Source organism: Numenius arquata, chromosome 5 (assembly GCF_964106895.1).
Source record: "Numenius arquata chromosome 5, bNumArq3.hap1.1, whole genome shotgun sequence".
NCBI lineage: Eukaryota > Metazoa > Chordata > Aves > Charadriiformes > Scolopacidae > Numenius > Numenius arquata.
Window position 1 is genome coordinate 23,544,745 of NC_133580.1, and position 16,896 is coordinate 23,561,640.

At 48.6% G+C, this 16,896-nt stretch overlaps 1 protein-coding gene across 1 annotated transcript in view; it reads left to right on the forward strand.

The window, feature by feature from the left end:
* The first annotated feature begins 443 nt into the window (after positions 1 to 443).
* The window catches only part of FHL1 (four and a half LIM domains 1), a 32,637-nt gene continuing 16,184 nt past the window's right edge, over positions 444 to 16,896 (forward strand). The window contains exon 1 of the mRNA XM_074147728.1: positions 444 to 636. The gene's annotated coding sequence lies outside the window, so the exon portion shown is untranslated. The remainder of the gene's footprint in view (positions 637 to 16,896) is intronic.

Here is a 16,896-nt window from a genome sequence, read left to right on the forward strand (position 1 = left end):
CTGTCCTGGAAACTCTGTTTATGAACCTGGATGTGACACACGTTGTAACAGAGCTGCCAGGAAAAGCTTTGGCTTTGGGAGAGGTTAGCTTGGACAGGATGGGAGGCTGGAGACGAATCCACCCACAAATGAAGTTTTTGTGCCGCATTTTCCTTGTGTCTAACAGTCTGGGAGCGCAACTCCCAGCACTTTGTGGGCAAGAGGGGCTTTGCCCAGCCTAGTGAGTCCCACGGGTCCCAGTAACAGTGCTTTGCTGTTGTGGGGAAGCAGGGGAACAGCAATGCTGGCCAAGTGCCATAGCTGGGTGGATTTTCCCCCACGGATCCTGCAGGGACCCTGGGAGGAGCAGGCTGTTCCTCTGCTCCAGCTGCTCCCCGGGCAGGAATGGTGCTATTGGTTGGATTAATTTATTTTTTTTTTTCGCAACGCACCTCCCTGCTATAAGTGGCAAAGCAGCCACTGTCCCACCAGCTGGACACCCCAGCCCAGGCGCATTGCCTCTGCCAGACTCGAGGCACGGCCCTGGACCGGAGCATTCCCAGATCCATCCCACTGCTGAGGTGCTGTGCTCGGAGCTCGGTCCATCCCTGCCCTCCTGCAGGCAGCAGCCGCCCAGCAGCAGCTCCCTGGCAGCCAGTAAGCACATGCCTTTGTCTCTCCCTCTCCAGGATCATCTGGCTGGGCAGGGAGCTTTTCAGCATCCCATGCTCCGCGTATCTCTGGATTTCAGGGCTTGAGCTGAGTCTTTGCTGCGCTTTGCGACTGCTCTGCTAGGGAAGGGTTTGTGAGAACAGGGCTAGGGGAAATGGGAAGTCTGTGGGTGTATAACGTCCTTCTAAAACACTCTTTCTAGCAAGAGTTTCTTCGTGGATCACTGAATTAACCTCACAAACTGCCTCTGTTTTATGGGGTGTTTTGGGGGTGGGATTTATCTAAATTCTTGCTGATTTATCTAAATTCTTCTGATTTCTCTTGCATCCTCTTTTTTCTGATAGACGTATTCCCTCCTGGAAAGTGGTGGCTTTGAAAGTACAGGCAGCCACTGGGGTATAAATATAGCTTTTTCTCTTTGCTTCCCAGCTGAGTGGTTGTTTAAGGAGTATTTGCAGAGGTACAAAGCTGTGTAAGAGCTGTCAGCTGTGTGTTTTCCTAGGCAGGTGATGAGATGTGCCTCTTTGAAGCTTTTAATGACAGCTGGGGAGGAAACAGCTAAAGCAGTGGCTGTTTTGTGGGCTCTAAGGTGATGTGATGCTCTCGGAAAGTGAGGTATGATACCCTTCTGATACTGGCTGGCAGTAACAGAATTGGGGAATATGGAAATGCAAGCTTTTACCTAATAATTATTACATCTTCCTCTTTCTGTATTATGGCATATTGGGCAGTTGCAGGGTTTCTGATGAGTCGCACTCGCAGCTGTCCCCGTGTGAATGCAAACACCTTTATCTTTATACAAACACTGCACCCTTATATCTATATAGATTTGTGGAATCACTTTGCGTGAGTGAAACTATTCGCCCATATGTTTGCAAGATGGATATTTCTGTCATTAATCTTTTCTTTAGCAACCAGGCAAAAGATAAGTTAGTGCTTGTGACTGGTCCAGTTTGTATTGTGTAAGCAGGAGCCGGTCTGTGGTTTAGAAATGGATGTGGCTGCTTTTTTAAATCACTGAAATCTAGTGCTTGAAAGGGAGGGGGAAAAAAATGATTAAAACAATCCACATACTAATTAGTCTTTTACCTGGTTTTGAGAGGAAGAGTGTTTTTTAAAAAAACAACAACAAAAACTTCAGAAAGGAAACTGATTAAATTCTTAAACCATGATGTGGAAAGCAAATAGCTGATCAAGCAGCCAAATATGGCTTTAAACTTTCTTTTTTAATGATAAAAGCACCCACATACTTAACTTCAGTGACAACACCCTTCTCTTTTTTTTTTTTTTTTCTCCCCACTCCTCTCCCCAAGTTCAGCATTCTTGAATACAAAACAGTTTGTTCTTTCTCCTTAAAGATCTCCGTATATAAAAAGTCCTTCTCGAATAATACCTGCTAGAAAAATGTGGGTTAGGGGTTTCAGAGGTAACACCACAAGTGTGGAAAAAAAGCCCCTCGAGATCTCAGTGGAAAAGAACGTTAATTGCTGAGGTTTTGGAGTGTGGCTCTGAGGAACCAGTTCAGGGCTGGAGTTTTACAGCTGGTTTCTGACTTGCACTGCTCTTGGAGTTTTGGCTGGGGGGAGATTTGTAGGATTGGGCTCTTGAAGTGTTCTGAACAGGAGAAGTTATTCCCTGCTGTCAACGATGGCTTGCCTCCATGTATGCTGGTATAATTCTCTGCCTGGATGTAAATAATGGCAGCTGTTCAAAGGAGACAACGTTTAGGGCACTCAAACACTTGAAAATAAACACTCTCCAGCCCATCTTGGCTGGCCTTTATTTCAGAAGCAGTCTTTCCAGCAAACTGTACCACGAGTGGAAAATCCATACATATGGTATGAAGCAGCTGGTGGGAGCCCTGTCAGGTTCCTGTCCTGCCCGTGAATAGGGGATTGATTGCAGCCACTTGGCTGGGTGTAGGAGCAAAGGCGCTGGGGCTTCCCTGGGGTTCAGAAACAGGATAAAGCCCAGCATGTTTTGACTCCCTGATGGGCTTTGATTGTGGTGTTTTGTAGATGGGCAGCCCATACCCAGCTCTGGGGACGTTACACCAGCTGGATTCTGAAGGAGTGAATAGGATCTGAGAGGTCAACGCTGGTCTGTGATGAGGGTTTCTGCCTGATAACCCTCTGCCTGTGTCCAAAGGGAGCCTGCAGACTCAGTAAAAATACTGCAAGAACTTTGGCTCTGAAATGATTATAGAATCATAGAATTGTCTGGGTTGGAAGGGATCTTTCAGATCATCTAGTCCAACCATCAACCTAACTCTGATAAAAACCATCCCTAAACCATGTCTCTAAGCACTATGTCAACCCGGCCTTTAAATACCTCCAGGGATGGTGCCTCAACCACTTCCCTGGGCAGCCCATTCCAAGGCTTGATAACCCTTTCAGTGTCAAAATTGTTCCCAATATCCAACCTGAACCTCCCCTGGTGCAACTTGAGGCCGTTTCCTCGTCCCATCGCCTGTTCCTTGGGAGAAGAGACCGACCTCCCCTGGCTACACCCTCCTTTCAGGGAGTTGTAGAGAGCGAGAAGGTCTCCCCTCAGCCTCCTTTTCTCCAGGCTGAACACCCCCAGCTCCCTCAGCCGATGTGTAAATTGGTGGAATAAAGTCCCTTAAAGAAGGATTAGAAGTTGTTCCGTGCAGGGAATTATTTCTGCGGTGTCTAGAGGCAGTCACAGTTGGGCTAAAATGAAGTCTATGTGCTGGGAGAGAGCCCATGGTTGGGTGCTGCTCCCATAAAATAGGCAGGGTGTGCAGAAGGGATGGGTGTCAGGAGAACAGAGCCCTGCCCCAGCTTCTTACTCTCAGTCCCAGAGGATGCAGGTGCTGTGCATCCCATGTGCTCTCCTTCCCCAGGCCCACAGCCAAAAATCTCTCTCCTGCCAGAGATTGACTTGTTTTGCTGCTCTAAGTATTTCCCACAAAGGCTTTGCTCTGCTCCCAGCTGGTATGTGGAAAGCCACAAAAAGGCTGCCTTGGCGGGGCAGCGTTTGCTCTCCCTGCACATCCCTGCAGCGTGTACTGAAGCAGGATTTGGCCCCCGATGCTTTCGGAGCCGTTCAGGTGTGTGTGGTGCCAAGAACGCTGCCAGAGCAAATTCCTGCTGTCAGAGCAGAAAGAGCGGTGTCATCTGGGGGACGGACGGACGGATGGATGGATGCTCTTATGCTTCTCCAGCTTTCTCATCTCCCTCTGAGGAAACAGGTCTTTCCCTCCCAGCAAATAGGGCTCATGTCCTCTGGAAGGACAGGACTAAAATGACATTTAGGACTTTGAAACTATTCAAAATCAGGGCAAGGATTGCATTATAGCCATGCTGGAATGGCATAGATGGGGTTCTGAGGAAACACTCTTTCAAAATAGATTCAAATTAAAGAGTGCCCTGAAAAAGGCTGGAGAGCCAGGACAGGGTTCCCAACAGTGAGGAAGCTGCAGCCCAGGGTGGGAGGGTGGTGTTTTGCTGTGTGTCTGACTGGAAGCTTTAAGGCAGAGTTACAGTTTTGGTTTGGACAGTATTATAGAGCTGCATTATTTTTATGAATAGGAAATTCAAAACCTCTTGACTTCAGATTGGTGTTTTCAGAAGACCCACTCATTTCATGGATGTGCCTGATCTTTCTTTTGTTTCTTGAGGTGACCCCAGTGACTGATGCTTCCCTATCTTCCTCCTGCTTGGCAGAGCTGGCTGTTTGGCATGTGAGTAGGCAGTCAACAGCTGGTAACTGTGAGGGATTAAAAGTGCTTGGATTTGTGGTTTGTTGGGATCAAATGCAGAATACCAGTCGTCACCCAGATCTCTAATGAAGAACAAGGGAAAAACTTCCTGCACGGAATTGGCTCCCAGCTGGGAACAAGCACTGAGGGTGGCTTTTCAGCTTCCTTGTTTCTAATATCTTCCCATCCCTGGAAAGGGGAAACCAAACCAGAGTGGAAAAGGGGACTGATGTTTGCCTACTGGAGGCTGCCTGACAGGTATAGCTTGAGGTTTAATAATTTGAACCAAAATGTTTCATAGCCAGTTTACTCATTGAACTGCAGAGCTACAGTGAAATGAGTCTGTTCTGGTGTCTCTACTGCGATGTAGATGGGGAGGAAGAACAGGGGAAATAGCTTAAAAAAAATTAAAAAAAAATAGAAAAGCTTTCCCTCCTGGAAAACCCTCCTGCTTGTCTTCAAGACATGAGACTTCCATGCTTTTTCATGCTTTGAAATAGGGGGAGCTTCAAATGAATGATGGCTGGCTCCAGTGGTGTCTATTTACTGAAATGATGGGTTTAAGAGGCTACTGTTAACAAGAAATTGCACATGCTAGATATGCTGAGGGAGAGGCACAGTTTGTAGAGATCTATGGTCCACCTATTTTGCTTCAAGCTACCTTTAATGCCACATAGCTGCCCCCATATGTGAAAGTTCTTGTGTTACACCAGTGTCTAAGCAGCAGAGGACTTCAGAGCTGCTGGCAGAATTGCTCTCTGCTGTTTTGCTTGGCCAGAGAGAGCATAAAAATCCACTCAATCCTCCAAAACTTTGTCTTAAGAACCAGTGTGCTGGATATGCCTTTCTTCCTTTGCTAAGAAAAATAGAAGTGGTTCATCACACTAAACCCATGGCTGGTCCAGCCCCCAGTGGTTGCTAGTTGGCTTTCCTGCAGGGAATTGGCTCCCAGCTCTTCCCCAATGCCTTGGGAATATTCAGTTTTCATGTGCTTCCAGTGGTCTCTGACTAAAGATCCCTGTTAAGAGTAACTATGAAACCACCCTAAATATAGTTCCCCCATTGCTGATAGGATGCTGGGGTGGGAGAAAATAATGTGCTTTCTTCTAAAGAAATGCCCCAAGTTGTGGGAACCGTTCTGACTTGGCAGCCTACTCACAAGGCATTTGCTATTTGTTTAACTTGGGACTGGCTGCCCCTGGCAGTTGTTACCATCAGCCGCCTTTCTTATCTGCTGTTTTCTATAATAAACATTGGAGCAAAGGTTTGGAATTAATCACTTCTGAGGCACTGCCTGCCTGCCTTTCCAGCTTCTGTCTTATCACCTCATTTTTGGACTCTCGAACTTTTTTCTCTTTGTTCTGTGCCTCTTGGTTTGCCCCTCTTCTGACATAGCAAAGAGCTTTTTAAAATATCCCATAGGTGTGTCATCCCCAGGACTGCCAGCCTCCCAGAAGACATGTTGCCCTGGGACAGCTGTGTGCACTCATGCTGCTGCTGGGTACTACAGGGATTTTTCTAGCATGACTTACCTAATCCAGTTGGATGAGTGTTCTGGCTCACATCTGTTCAGATGAACAACCCGTGGAGGCAGCGGAAGGATCCTGAAGGCATCCTGGGGGCCTGGAGCACCTCCTACTCTTTGGTACAGCATTAACCGCCGGGCGGTCAGGGGTTTGAGGGAATGCAAACGCAGACAGCACCTCCAGAAGCACAGGGCTGTGTGGTCTTCATCCAGAAATCTGAGCAATTCCTACTTTAAAATTCCCTGGTGTCTCTAAGCATTGTCTTGACCTGGTCTTGCTTCTGGCAGTACTGTTGTAGAGGCAGTAATGAGCAGTCCAGGGTGCAAGAATCTCCCTCTCTCTCTCACTGGTCTCATCTCACTTTAAAAATACACGGAGCTATATATTTCACTCAACACATGCAAATGCTGTTTCCTATCTACCCTTGCTCTGCTGACTGAAAGCCAGTCACACTTCCCCTCTGGGACAGCCTGCCAGGTAAATGCCACTTGATGTATAATGTATTTCAGCGCTGCCTCTGGAAACGACCCAGGTGGCAGCACCGGAGCAGGACAGAAAACAGCCCACGTTCACCCCTCAGCGACGCAAAGGCACTCACTGGGGATGCAAATCTATTTAATTCTGTCTGGATTTGCTTTGTTGGATGCACAAGCATGTCGTCCACCTCTCACCATAATCTTCCCTTCTCTTTTATACCATTATCACCACAATGATTTTGATTTAGCTGAAGGTGGAAACTTTGACTCTGGATCAGGCTGTGGTGGGATGGGTTTCTTGCAGTGGGCTGGGGACACAACCTGCCTGTTTTCATTTCAGAAGGCTGGCCTGGGGACTTAGCCATGGATTACATATCTTGACCAACAATTCAGCCTGCTGGATTGAGCTGGTCAGGGTAGAATTTCTCTTTCTTGCAAAAATGCATTCGGCAAAAAAAACCCCAAACCCTTTGTTAAACATACAAGGTGATTTTGGGCAACTTCTGAGCTGTATTTTGGCTCAGGTCTAGGTGTTACAGAAAGTCAGAGATGGCTGATGTCTTTCAAGCACTCTGTGTTGCAGATCGGAGCAGGCAAATACTCTGGGGTTAGTCCTGCTTCTCGGTGCACTTCGTGCTGATGCATGTGGTGGTGAATGGGAGAAAATTCCTGCCCAAGAGCATAAACAGGCAGGAAGAGCTATAAGTGGCCATACCCTTATAGTCCAGACACATGAAATGGAGCCAATGATGGCTGGGGCTAGTGGATATGCTAGTGTCAGACCCTCCTGATACCTGTTTCAGGGAAAGATTGTTTGATTTCTGACTGGAGAGGATTGCAAACAATAATCTGATGTGCTGCTGGAGGAGGCTACCACTCATCTGGTGTTTGGGATGTGGCAGGAGGCTGCCCTGCAGGGGCACCCGTGGTGTGCGTGAGCGAAGACCATGTCTCAACACCTCCTTTTTGTGGTTTCATGTCATGGGGGTCAGGCCCGAAGTCAGTGTTCCCCTGACTTCCAGTGCTAACGCAGCCCATCTCCATAGCAATGGCTGAAATACCGTCCTCCGCGTGCTCGTACCCCAGGCTGTGTTGGTGCTATAATGTGGTGAAGCTCTCTGTGTACCGCACTAGACGCTGAAACAAACAACCAATAAATCTGCTATAAACCAATGAGTAATTTGTTTTGGTTACCAGGGAGATTGCCAAGTGCAAATTCGACCTGAAATAATGATGAGCTCATCCTCTGAGCAGCGTCGGTGCCTGAGTTGGAGCAGCTGGATGGAAGGGGAGCCAGCGCCAGTAACGCTGTCTGCTCCACTGACACTTGGACGCTCTGCAACCTGTTTTGCCAGCGAGCTTTTGCCTTGCAAATGAGACCAAGCGGGGGATGGTGCGTGAGGCTGGTTGTTGAGCCCAAGCTTTTTACAATTCCTGGAAGTGTGGCGGTGATGTTCCCGGTGGGCTGGAGAGCCCCGGGGGTGGGTTAAAGTGCTGCAGAGGTGGTCTCCTCTGCTGCCTCCCATATCTTGGAGACCCCTCCTTGTGCAAGGATTGTGGGGAAAAATAGAGATGCCTGATTTGTAGATAAGGGCTCATTTTCAACAGCTAGTTAGATAGGTGTATCTGACGGGCAGAGCCTCTCCCCTGCTGCTGCTCCAGGCACTGGAGCAAGGACTTGGGGAAAACCTCACCCTCTTCTGCAATGTACCTAGGGCAGGAACTTGAAAATTTGGGCTCTGCTATTATTTCACCCAGAAGTGCCCCCAGCTTAAGTTAGACCAGGACTTGACTTTTGAAGGGCTGATTCTAGTGACAGGGTTTGGTAGCTTTCTGTCTGTCCATTCCTGCTGTTGCTCCCAGGAATATGACATCCCCACATATGACACTAGATGTCAGGAGGACCAGCGCTTGGACAGCCACGGGGGGTCATCTCCCACCAGGGCAGTGCGGGAGCAGCTGCTGCAAGCAGAGAGGTGGCTTTCTTGCTCTCTGCTGCAGAGCTGAGACCTGGGTGGTGGAGGTTGGGGTTGGAGGGGGCACTTGCAGGGCTGCTGGCCATGCTGCTTGGAAAGGCAGGACTGGGTCTCTCTGGCAGCCCAGCCAGAAGGGCTCCAGGCAGGGCTCTGATAGCATCCTGCACCTTTCTCTGCTAAGGTGGAGATGTTTCCAGATGTACTTGTGTTCAATGAATTCATACTTCCTGAAGTGCAATTTTTGACTAAAATTCTGTCTGTAGGAGGAAGCACTGCCTGTCCCTCTGCACTAGGATGCTGCAGGGGAGAGGCTGACAAACGTGTGCCAGTGGTCTATACTGTTCCCTTTTCTTGGTTTTTGCTCCCCATTTCCAAGTTATCAAATACGTGAAATGGTGTAGAAATACATCACCATATTGCCTGGCAGCTGTCTTGATGAAGCAACGCATAAGCCACTTACCAGGGGCCCACTGATGGATTTCACTGAAACTTTTAAGACATGGTCACCAGTGGCTGAAAACAGGTAACAGTTATCAACAGCACATATGCAGACAAAAGCTGAGCCCCCGAAATGTAACCCATGAACCTACTCACGTGAGATAAAAACACAAATTTTTTTTCAATTAACCTCATGGCTTTCTGGAGCAGGGGATGAAAAGGGCACTGGTTTTGGCAGAGGTATTTTTGGGTTTTGGAAGTCTTTTATTATAATTTTACAAGCATGGAGCAGTCTGTCTCTGTGTTCTTGCACGTCCCTTCCAGGCCTGTGGGTGGATTTCTTCCAGCTCCTTTCTGGAGCCATGTGGGGAATGCTTTGGTGACATATCCAAGTCCCTCAGCATCCTGGGCAGCTCTGTCACAATCACCAGCTCTGGGGAAGGGCTTTATGAAACTTGGAGTAGGTCGGCATTTGAAAGAAGGTGTTTTTTAATGTGAGAGGTTATAACTAAGTGAGATTTGGGTGAGAGAGCATGATTTCAGCTGCGCACATTTGCATTTTATAGTTGATGGTGCTCTCGGTGGCATGCCTGGGCCAGCTCCATCCACCGTGTCCCCCATATTGCCCATACTGGAGCTGGCAGGCAGCTAACGAACTGCTCCACGGCATTTTATCTTTGGCTTTCAGCAGCTCTTTGGAGATGAGGCACAGCATGTCTAATGTGTGCATGAATTATTTGGTATTCCTTTGCGTTGCCTCTTTGAGCAATGCTGGGCGTTAGCGTTTGGGAACAGGACAGGCATCCCTGCGGGTCTGCAGTGTCTCTCTTCCCTGTGTCTTCACTCCAGTGTTTCACCTACTTGGTATCAAGGCATGTTTGCTTTTTGGCTGTCTCTGGGCAACTAAAAACACTGCTGTACTTTTCACATCCTGGACTTGGCCAGGACCAAGCCTAACCTTGCTCAACCCTGGCATCAAGCAGGCAAGGGTTGCTACTGGGCTGTTCCAGCACAGCTGAGAGGACAATTTGGCTCAAGAGGCCTAACTTTATCAAAGGGACAGTAGAGTCCTTGCTATTGCAGGAGAAGTCCTTGATGATTTGGAAGGCCTACCCTTTCCCCATTATCCTGCAGCATTCCCAGGAGGACACGGGTGCTTGTGGGCTCTCATGCAATGCGGCTGCACAAGCTGGTTTTAAAAGAAAGATGTTTTCCATCTGCTTTAGCTTTTTGACAGTTTTGTCTGGCACTTGTGTGCAATTAGTGCTGCTTTTTTGTCACATGGAGCCGATCCTCTAATAGTTTGATTTGGACAGTAGCTTGACAGCCAGCAGCAATTGTATTGAGAAGGGCTGTTTCTCTTTTCAGACTGTGTTACTCATTGCCCCTGAATTTATTGTCTCACTGCTACTTGAGAAAGAAAACAAAATCATTTTTTTGTGCCTGGATCCAGCCACAGAGCAGAGGATGGCTTAATCAAACACATAAGTGGTTACACCAACTCCAGTTGGTTTATTACTGTGTTTTAAATCAAGCACTTTTCTAAGTATGTCATTTTTCTTATTCCAAGATGTGTGTTTAATTAATGTAACAGCCCATAGACTTCACCTGTCGCTCCAGGAGCGAGCACCGATAGAAATGCTGTAAGGTGCAGTGCTGCTCTAAGAGCCTTGGTGGGGAACCCAGGAGAGGAGAAGGGACCTCCTCTTACCCCCAGGCACCCTGGCCCATCCCTGTGGAGGTGGGAGATGAAGGCATTTGCTTTTTCAGCAATTGGGAGGTAAATTAAATGTCTCATTTTAAACAACCTTGCCTCTCCATACTGCTTTGGGCTGAACTGTCTCATGCCAAGTATTAGTCTACTGATCTTAATATTTCCAAAGACACAAAACAACTGAAATTTTGCTAGGTTACCCAAAAACTAGAGTGGGAGGGTGTTGTGGGGAGAATTCCCTTGCCTCTAAAACTGCCTCCATCCTGCAGATGAGGACACTCAGCTGGCATGCCACAAACCAGGGCTGGGCTCCTGCTGCTGGGCTCAGCCCCATTCTGGGGTTTTGCCTGAAATTGAATCCTAAACCTGATGAAAGATTTAAAGATTTATTTTTTTTTCCTTTCTATTCATTTATAAACCTGAGAATCAATGTTTTCTAACTGATCCCATGGAAAATGATTTTTAATGTAGTCCTTGCCCAGCTCTGATCTGACATGATTTCCAGGGAGACCCAGGATCCTTATCACTTCATGAAAAATGAGATTTACATTCCAGAATCACACAGGCACTCTGAAAATATTATCCCTGACTCCAGAGAAATGGCTCATACATTTTAATGCCGTTACTAGAAATTGAATAGACAACACCTCCTCAGTGGAAATTGCTGTGCAGCTCAGGGGGGAAAATATGCAGAAAGCACTGGTGGAGACTTCAGAGAGCTCTCGCCACCCTGAGATGTGTGTGCTTTTGGTGCAGTGTTCCTGCTGAATGAAAAGAGCAAGGTTTGATCTATACCAGAGAAAAGGGAAAACACAAGTGTGTGGGCCAGCAGCGTGAGATGAGACAGCAGAGGGGCTCAAAGTACCACAACAGCTTCTGGACAGAAAGGCAGAGCGCACCCATGGTGGTGGGAAAACATGGGCTGCTCTGGGCTTGCATGTCCCAGGGTGTTGTGGAGATGTTGCACACAGGAGCTTTATTTGTTGTCTTAATAAGTGTAGAGAAATCGAGCTGGCTTAAAGGGGCATAAGAGTGAAGAGCTGTTGAGGTGCTGAGATTGGTGAAAGATGCTGTTGGGAGGAGAAAGAGCAAGGAACTACAACCAAAAAAACCCAAATCAGTTCCTTTTTAAAATAAATTATTTTTTTTCATGGTAAATGAACTTGAAAGAAGCAGCTGATCTCTGCTCCTTTCAGGGCAGTTGGCCTCAGAGGAAGACTTCACATTTGGCTGCAGTATGTTGAGGCTCTGGAGTTGCTGAGCTGCGAGTCCCTTTCTCATGAGCGTGGAGGGAGAAAAAGGGTCACGGCTGGCAAAATACTCCTTTCTCAGGGCTCCAGGCTCTTCTGGAAGTCTGACTGACTTCTCTGGTTTTGCCAGAGTCCTTAGTCTCTTGGAGGCCAGTTTGGGAAAGAGCAGCCAAGGCAAGTTGAGTGGGAAGGCAAGTGGTCTCCTAGTCTTGCAAGGGCTCTAGCTTCCCTGCAAAAGCAGAGGGGCAAGGAGCCGGGCTGAACAGGGTGATGTGTGGTCATTAAATGAACAGGGCTTTGATGAGAGACTTAATGGGATGATTTGCAAAATATTCATGTGAATGGTGGCTGAAGTCAACTCTGGCCACAGGCTAAGCCTGGGCCAAGAGGAAGGTTAAATGGCATCTGTTTCAGCAGAGGAAATGTGTGATAATGCAGGACCAGAGCAAAGTGTCTTAGAAAGGCTGAACCGTGTCTCCATCTTACAAGTGAGTGGGTGCTTGTGGGCCTCCTCACCCCCCTCTGGTGGGTGTCTTCTCCTTGGCTTGTCCTAGAGCATGTCTCCTGGAACAGCCAGTGAGTGCCCATGTGATGTGGTGCCAAAAAAGCCATTGTGAGTTTGATGCCACTCCAAGGTGAAGGGTTTCCATTTCTCCTGCCCTTGGTGGTGGTGGTTCAATGGCACCGTCCTGGCTGGGTGCAAGGAAGCTGACCCCTTCCTCCATTTTAAAACACACTTATCTGAAGCTGGAAATGAAATCAAACCCTCCCAAAGCAGAGGTTTCTGAGAATAACTTTTGTGACTAATCCAACCCCATAGGCCTCACCAGAGGGGACTTTGCAGTTTTGTTTTTCCTTGTAAAGTATGCCCAGCATATGTCCTGACAATTAGTCAGAATGCCCAAAAATACCCGTCAGCCCTGCAAGCTGATCTCCTTCGGCTCCCAGAGCCGAGACAGACACAGGGTTATGCCCTGTGGGGCTTTGGGAAAGGTTATTTTTAAAATGGCCACGTAACAAGGGTGATTTGGTCCCTTCGGCCACCAGTGCTCTCTAGCAACTGAAGATAGCCAAATGCTAATCTTTCTCGAGGCGACTGTCCTGCGCCCAGGGTGATGGGCTGGTTGTCCTGCTAATCCCGTACGCCAGGGCTGGCTCCTGTCAGTTCTAAATTAGTGCTCGGGGCATGGCCCTGGGGCCTGTGCCAAGTTTGGGCAGTGCTTTGATGGTGTGCTGGATGCTAGGGAGTCTTCCCAACCAGCATGCCAGTGCTTGGAAGGGCATGTCCTTCTCTTTGAAGTGGTGGCCTGTCTTCACCCTTAGCCAGGCAGAATGCTTCTGCCCCAGAGAAAAAGCATTTACTTTACCCATCTCTGACCACCTGAGATGAAGTTTTCTATCCTGAATGTCCCCCATGTGCTGAATTTCTGGAGGATGTTTTGCCAGAATTGCAGTCCATCTACAAATGGTCCTTTCTTCTTCTCCCCTGAAAATAAAGCTCTTTAAGGGGAAAGAACAAGACTCCTTGGTCTTGCAGAGCACCCTTTGTGTGGAGTTTTGGCTTGGCCCACTGTGTTGTGGGGCAGAGGAAGGAGGTCTGCGGACCCATCTGCCTAGCAATTTCCTGGGAACATGATGTTTTGCTAGAAAATGTCACATCAAACATGTTCCCAGCCTTTGGAGGAAGAGCTTGGGCATAGCCAGCAGCCTTGAAAGTCCTTCTTGCTGCCAGGCCCTGTTGCATGGACACAGGAGGATGACAGGGCCACCGGAAACCCATGGCGAGGATGCTGAAGAGCATGTGTGTTGTAGCAGATGTCTGGGTAGCTGCTAATTTCTGACTCATGCTGGGTAGGTTTCCAGGGAAGGTGAATGACCTAGCCCTCAAGCAGTGATGCAAACTAATAGTTGAACTTCCTTCCATGCTCTCCACAGTGAGCTGTTTAGCTTCACTGGGGGAGAGCATTGCTCAGCCAGCTGCTGTGCCTATGAGAAGTAATTGAAAGCAATTAAGAGTGCAGAGGACAGTAGAGGCTGTGAAATATTAGTTCAGTGATGGCTTAGTAACAACTTGGAGAAACCCCGACATGACCATTTATTGTGTGGGTATGGTAGGATTATATCCCTGTGAGTGTTCATCAGACCTCATCTTTCCTGGAAGAGACCGCCATGCTGCCTGGCTGGGATCAGCGTGGTATTTATTTGACAGGGACAGAAGTTACATTTCTCAGCTCTGAAGCCAGGGCTAAGCCATGGGGGGAAAGCTGTGACTGACAAACTTTCCCTCATGTTTGACTCCAACAGTCATTCCTTCTCCATGTGACTGCATCTCAACTTGAACAAAGAACAACACTTGCAGTTGGCCAAGATTGCCCTAAAGAGCTCCGCTGTCCTAAGCGTGAAGCTTTGGGGTAATAACTTGGGGAATAACTGAGTTGTGGTGCAGCTTGCTTGGCCCCAGGAAGGGCTCCTCTGAGGACCACACTGGCCTTGGTGGAAGTTCTGTTGGTAATGGAGAGGCATCACGTCCCTGCCATGGTTGAGGGCACAACGCTGCGTAGCTGGAGCTCCACAGCCAAAGCTCCAGGCATTGCAGTGAGCAGAAACCCCAGAGGTCTTGAGGGGCCTAGCCAGTGTGGGTGAGAGTGTGGTGCTGCTGAGGTCCTGAGATGCTAACCTGGAGACCTTCGGCACTGCTCCCATGTCGGGGACACGCAGGCAGCTTCCCCTGTGCCTGCTGGCTCCTCTTCCCAGGGAAACTCTGCACCCTCGGCTGCTTTTGTGGTAAATGAACTTGCAAGAACCAGCTGATTTCTGCTCCTCCCAGGGCAGATGGCCTCTGAGGAGGACTTCCCATTTGGCTGCAGTGCATTGGGGCGGCTTTGCTCAAACTAGGCACTGCTGGATGGAGCTGTTCATGATGCTGTGTTTGAGGCTTTTTAGCCCAGTTATGGGCTTAATGCTCTTACAAGGCATCTGAATGGGACCAGTCTTTGCAGTACATGTGGATCTTCCTCCCAGGAGGAGCAAAGGAAGCCTTTGTATCCCCTTAGGTTTGGCCTGCTGCTCAGTCCCCTCCACAGACCAAGTCAAGGCAGAAGGATGTGGGAGACAGAGATGGAAAGAGAAACATGGCCTAGGTGCATTTAAGATTAATACATTTGTCTTTCTAAGAGATTTTAAAAAAAAGCTTCAGCCTTTTGGGACTATCCCTTTTTGAGCTTGTACTGAAGGGCTAAATGTAACCGTAGGGACCACAGAAGGCACTCAGCATCCTTGCTGCTGTAAGACATAATCTTGGCATCTTATCTATAATATAGCAAAGAGCCCCAGGGAGGGAGGGAGTGGGGATAGGAGGAAATGGACTTTCTTGGTGCAGCTGATTCAAAGCCAGCCCTGTGCAGCACCTTGTGCTTCACCCTTCCTCTCACCTCTCTGGAGCCCATGGGTCTGCATGGTGCCTGCGTCCCACCACACTGCAGCTTCTGTTCTCCAACCCTGACATAGCCTGGAGGGGGCACAGGAGCTGGACAAAGCCTTGTGTCTACAAAGCAGCTCTTGATTTATGTGCAGATGCTCCCCCCAGGCCCTGGTGTCACTTGGCTTTCAGCAGCAGCCAGAGGTCTGCCATGTCAGCAACAGGTGAGGGGAAGAAGTGCCAGTCAGGAATATGTGTGGAGGGGAGCCACGGAGCAGACAGCAGCAGGGGAATAAATTTGGAGCTGCCATGGGAATAGTCCTGGAAACAGTCCAGCCTGTGGGTGGAGGCAGATGGGAAAAACCTGGTTTAGATCTCTTCCCAGTTTTGCTATTTTTCAGATGCCTTTATTTCCAGCTCCATTATCTTTGGACCACTCTTTCCTCTCTGTTATTACACCCTCATCCTTATTTTTTTCTCTCTTCTTATCTTTCAGTCTTATTCCACCTTATCTTTCCCCTTTTTGTTTCTACTTGCATTATATCTGAGTTCACGGAGGGTTATCCAGTCTGTGTCTGCCTCCTTATAAATTTATTCCCAGTTCCTCTATCCCTACCTCCATAGCTGGTCCAAAAAGCTTCCCCTGGCACTGAAAGGCTCAGCACACGGATCCCACCCAGCTGTGGGCTGGAATTCAGCATGGAAGAAAGGAAAACATCCTGTGTGCCTTTGCCATGCACTGCCCGTTTCCTTCTCCACCATCCCTTTTGAGCTGGTAGTCCGAGGGCATGGGGCTTGCCTTGTGGCTGGTGTGTTCATCCCCTCTGTCACTGCAGGGGTGGCCTGGCTGGCTGTGCTCTGGGTGTGGGTACATCTCGTGTGAACCAGGGTGTCTCTGTCTTGTGTTCGCTCGAGTGCCTGCAGGATGCTTCAGGGATGCAGAATGGGGAAAATTCCCAGGAAGTTCATGGGATACTGAGTGCTTGGAGAGCTGGATCAGCCCCAGGAGTCAGTTCTGGATCCCAAACCTGCCCGGTGTTCCTGTGGCAGTGGGGCTGCTGCCTCCTCCATCCCACTGGCGGACCAGTTGCAAGTGCAAAGGCGGGCTCTTCCTTGTGTCCCCTCTCCTCTTAAGCCTAACTGCTTTGTGGGCTGGCTTCCTGCAAACTCTGTCTTTATATATATATATATATATATATAAAAGTTTTAAAAACCGTATTTTGTTTAGTTTTTGCCTTGGAAGAATGCAGGGACATTTAACTGGGGTCTGCAATAGGTTGGGCAGAAGGAGTGCTCTCTGCTGTGGGAGAACACACATTGCATGCAACCTAAGATAAATTGGTAATTAAAAAAAACCCTGAAACTGCTGTTACTTGAGAAGAAGGAAGTGTTTGTGCAAATGGTGGGTGGGAGCAAACCTGAATGTGAAGAGCAAACCCCGGTGCTGCCTGGAGCAGCCCTGGCCGATGGGACCGTGCTGGTCCTGTGCTACTGTCCCACGGAGTGAGAGCGTGGAGTAAGTCCAACGCCTGCTACGGCAGGAAGGAAGGGAGCAATACAGGACTCTCACTTTATGGGGAGCCTGGTGAATGCCTGGTGTGCTTTTCTGTGCAGCTCCAGTGTGCGGTGTGTATGGAAGCAGAAGGTACAGCGTTACCCGAAGAGGTGGACACGTGCTCCCCTCCTGCTCCTATTTACTGCTGCCTGCTTCTTTCTTTGATGA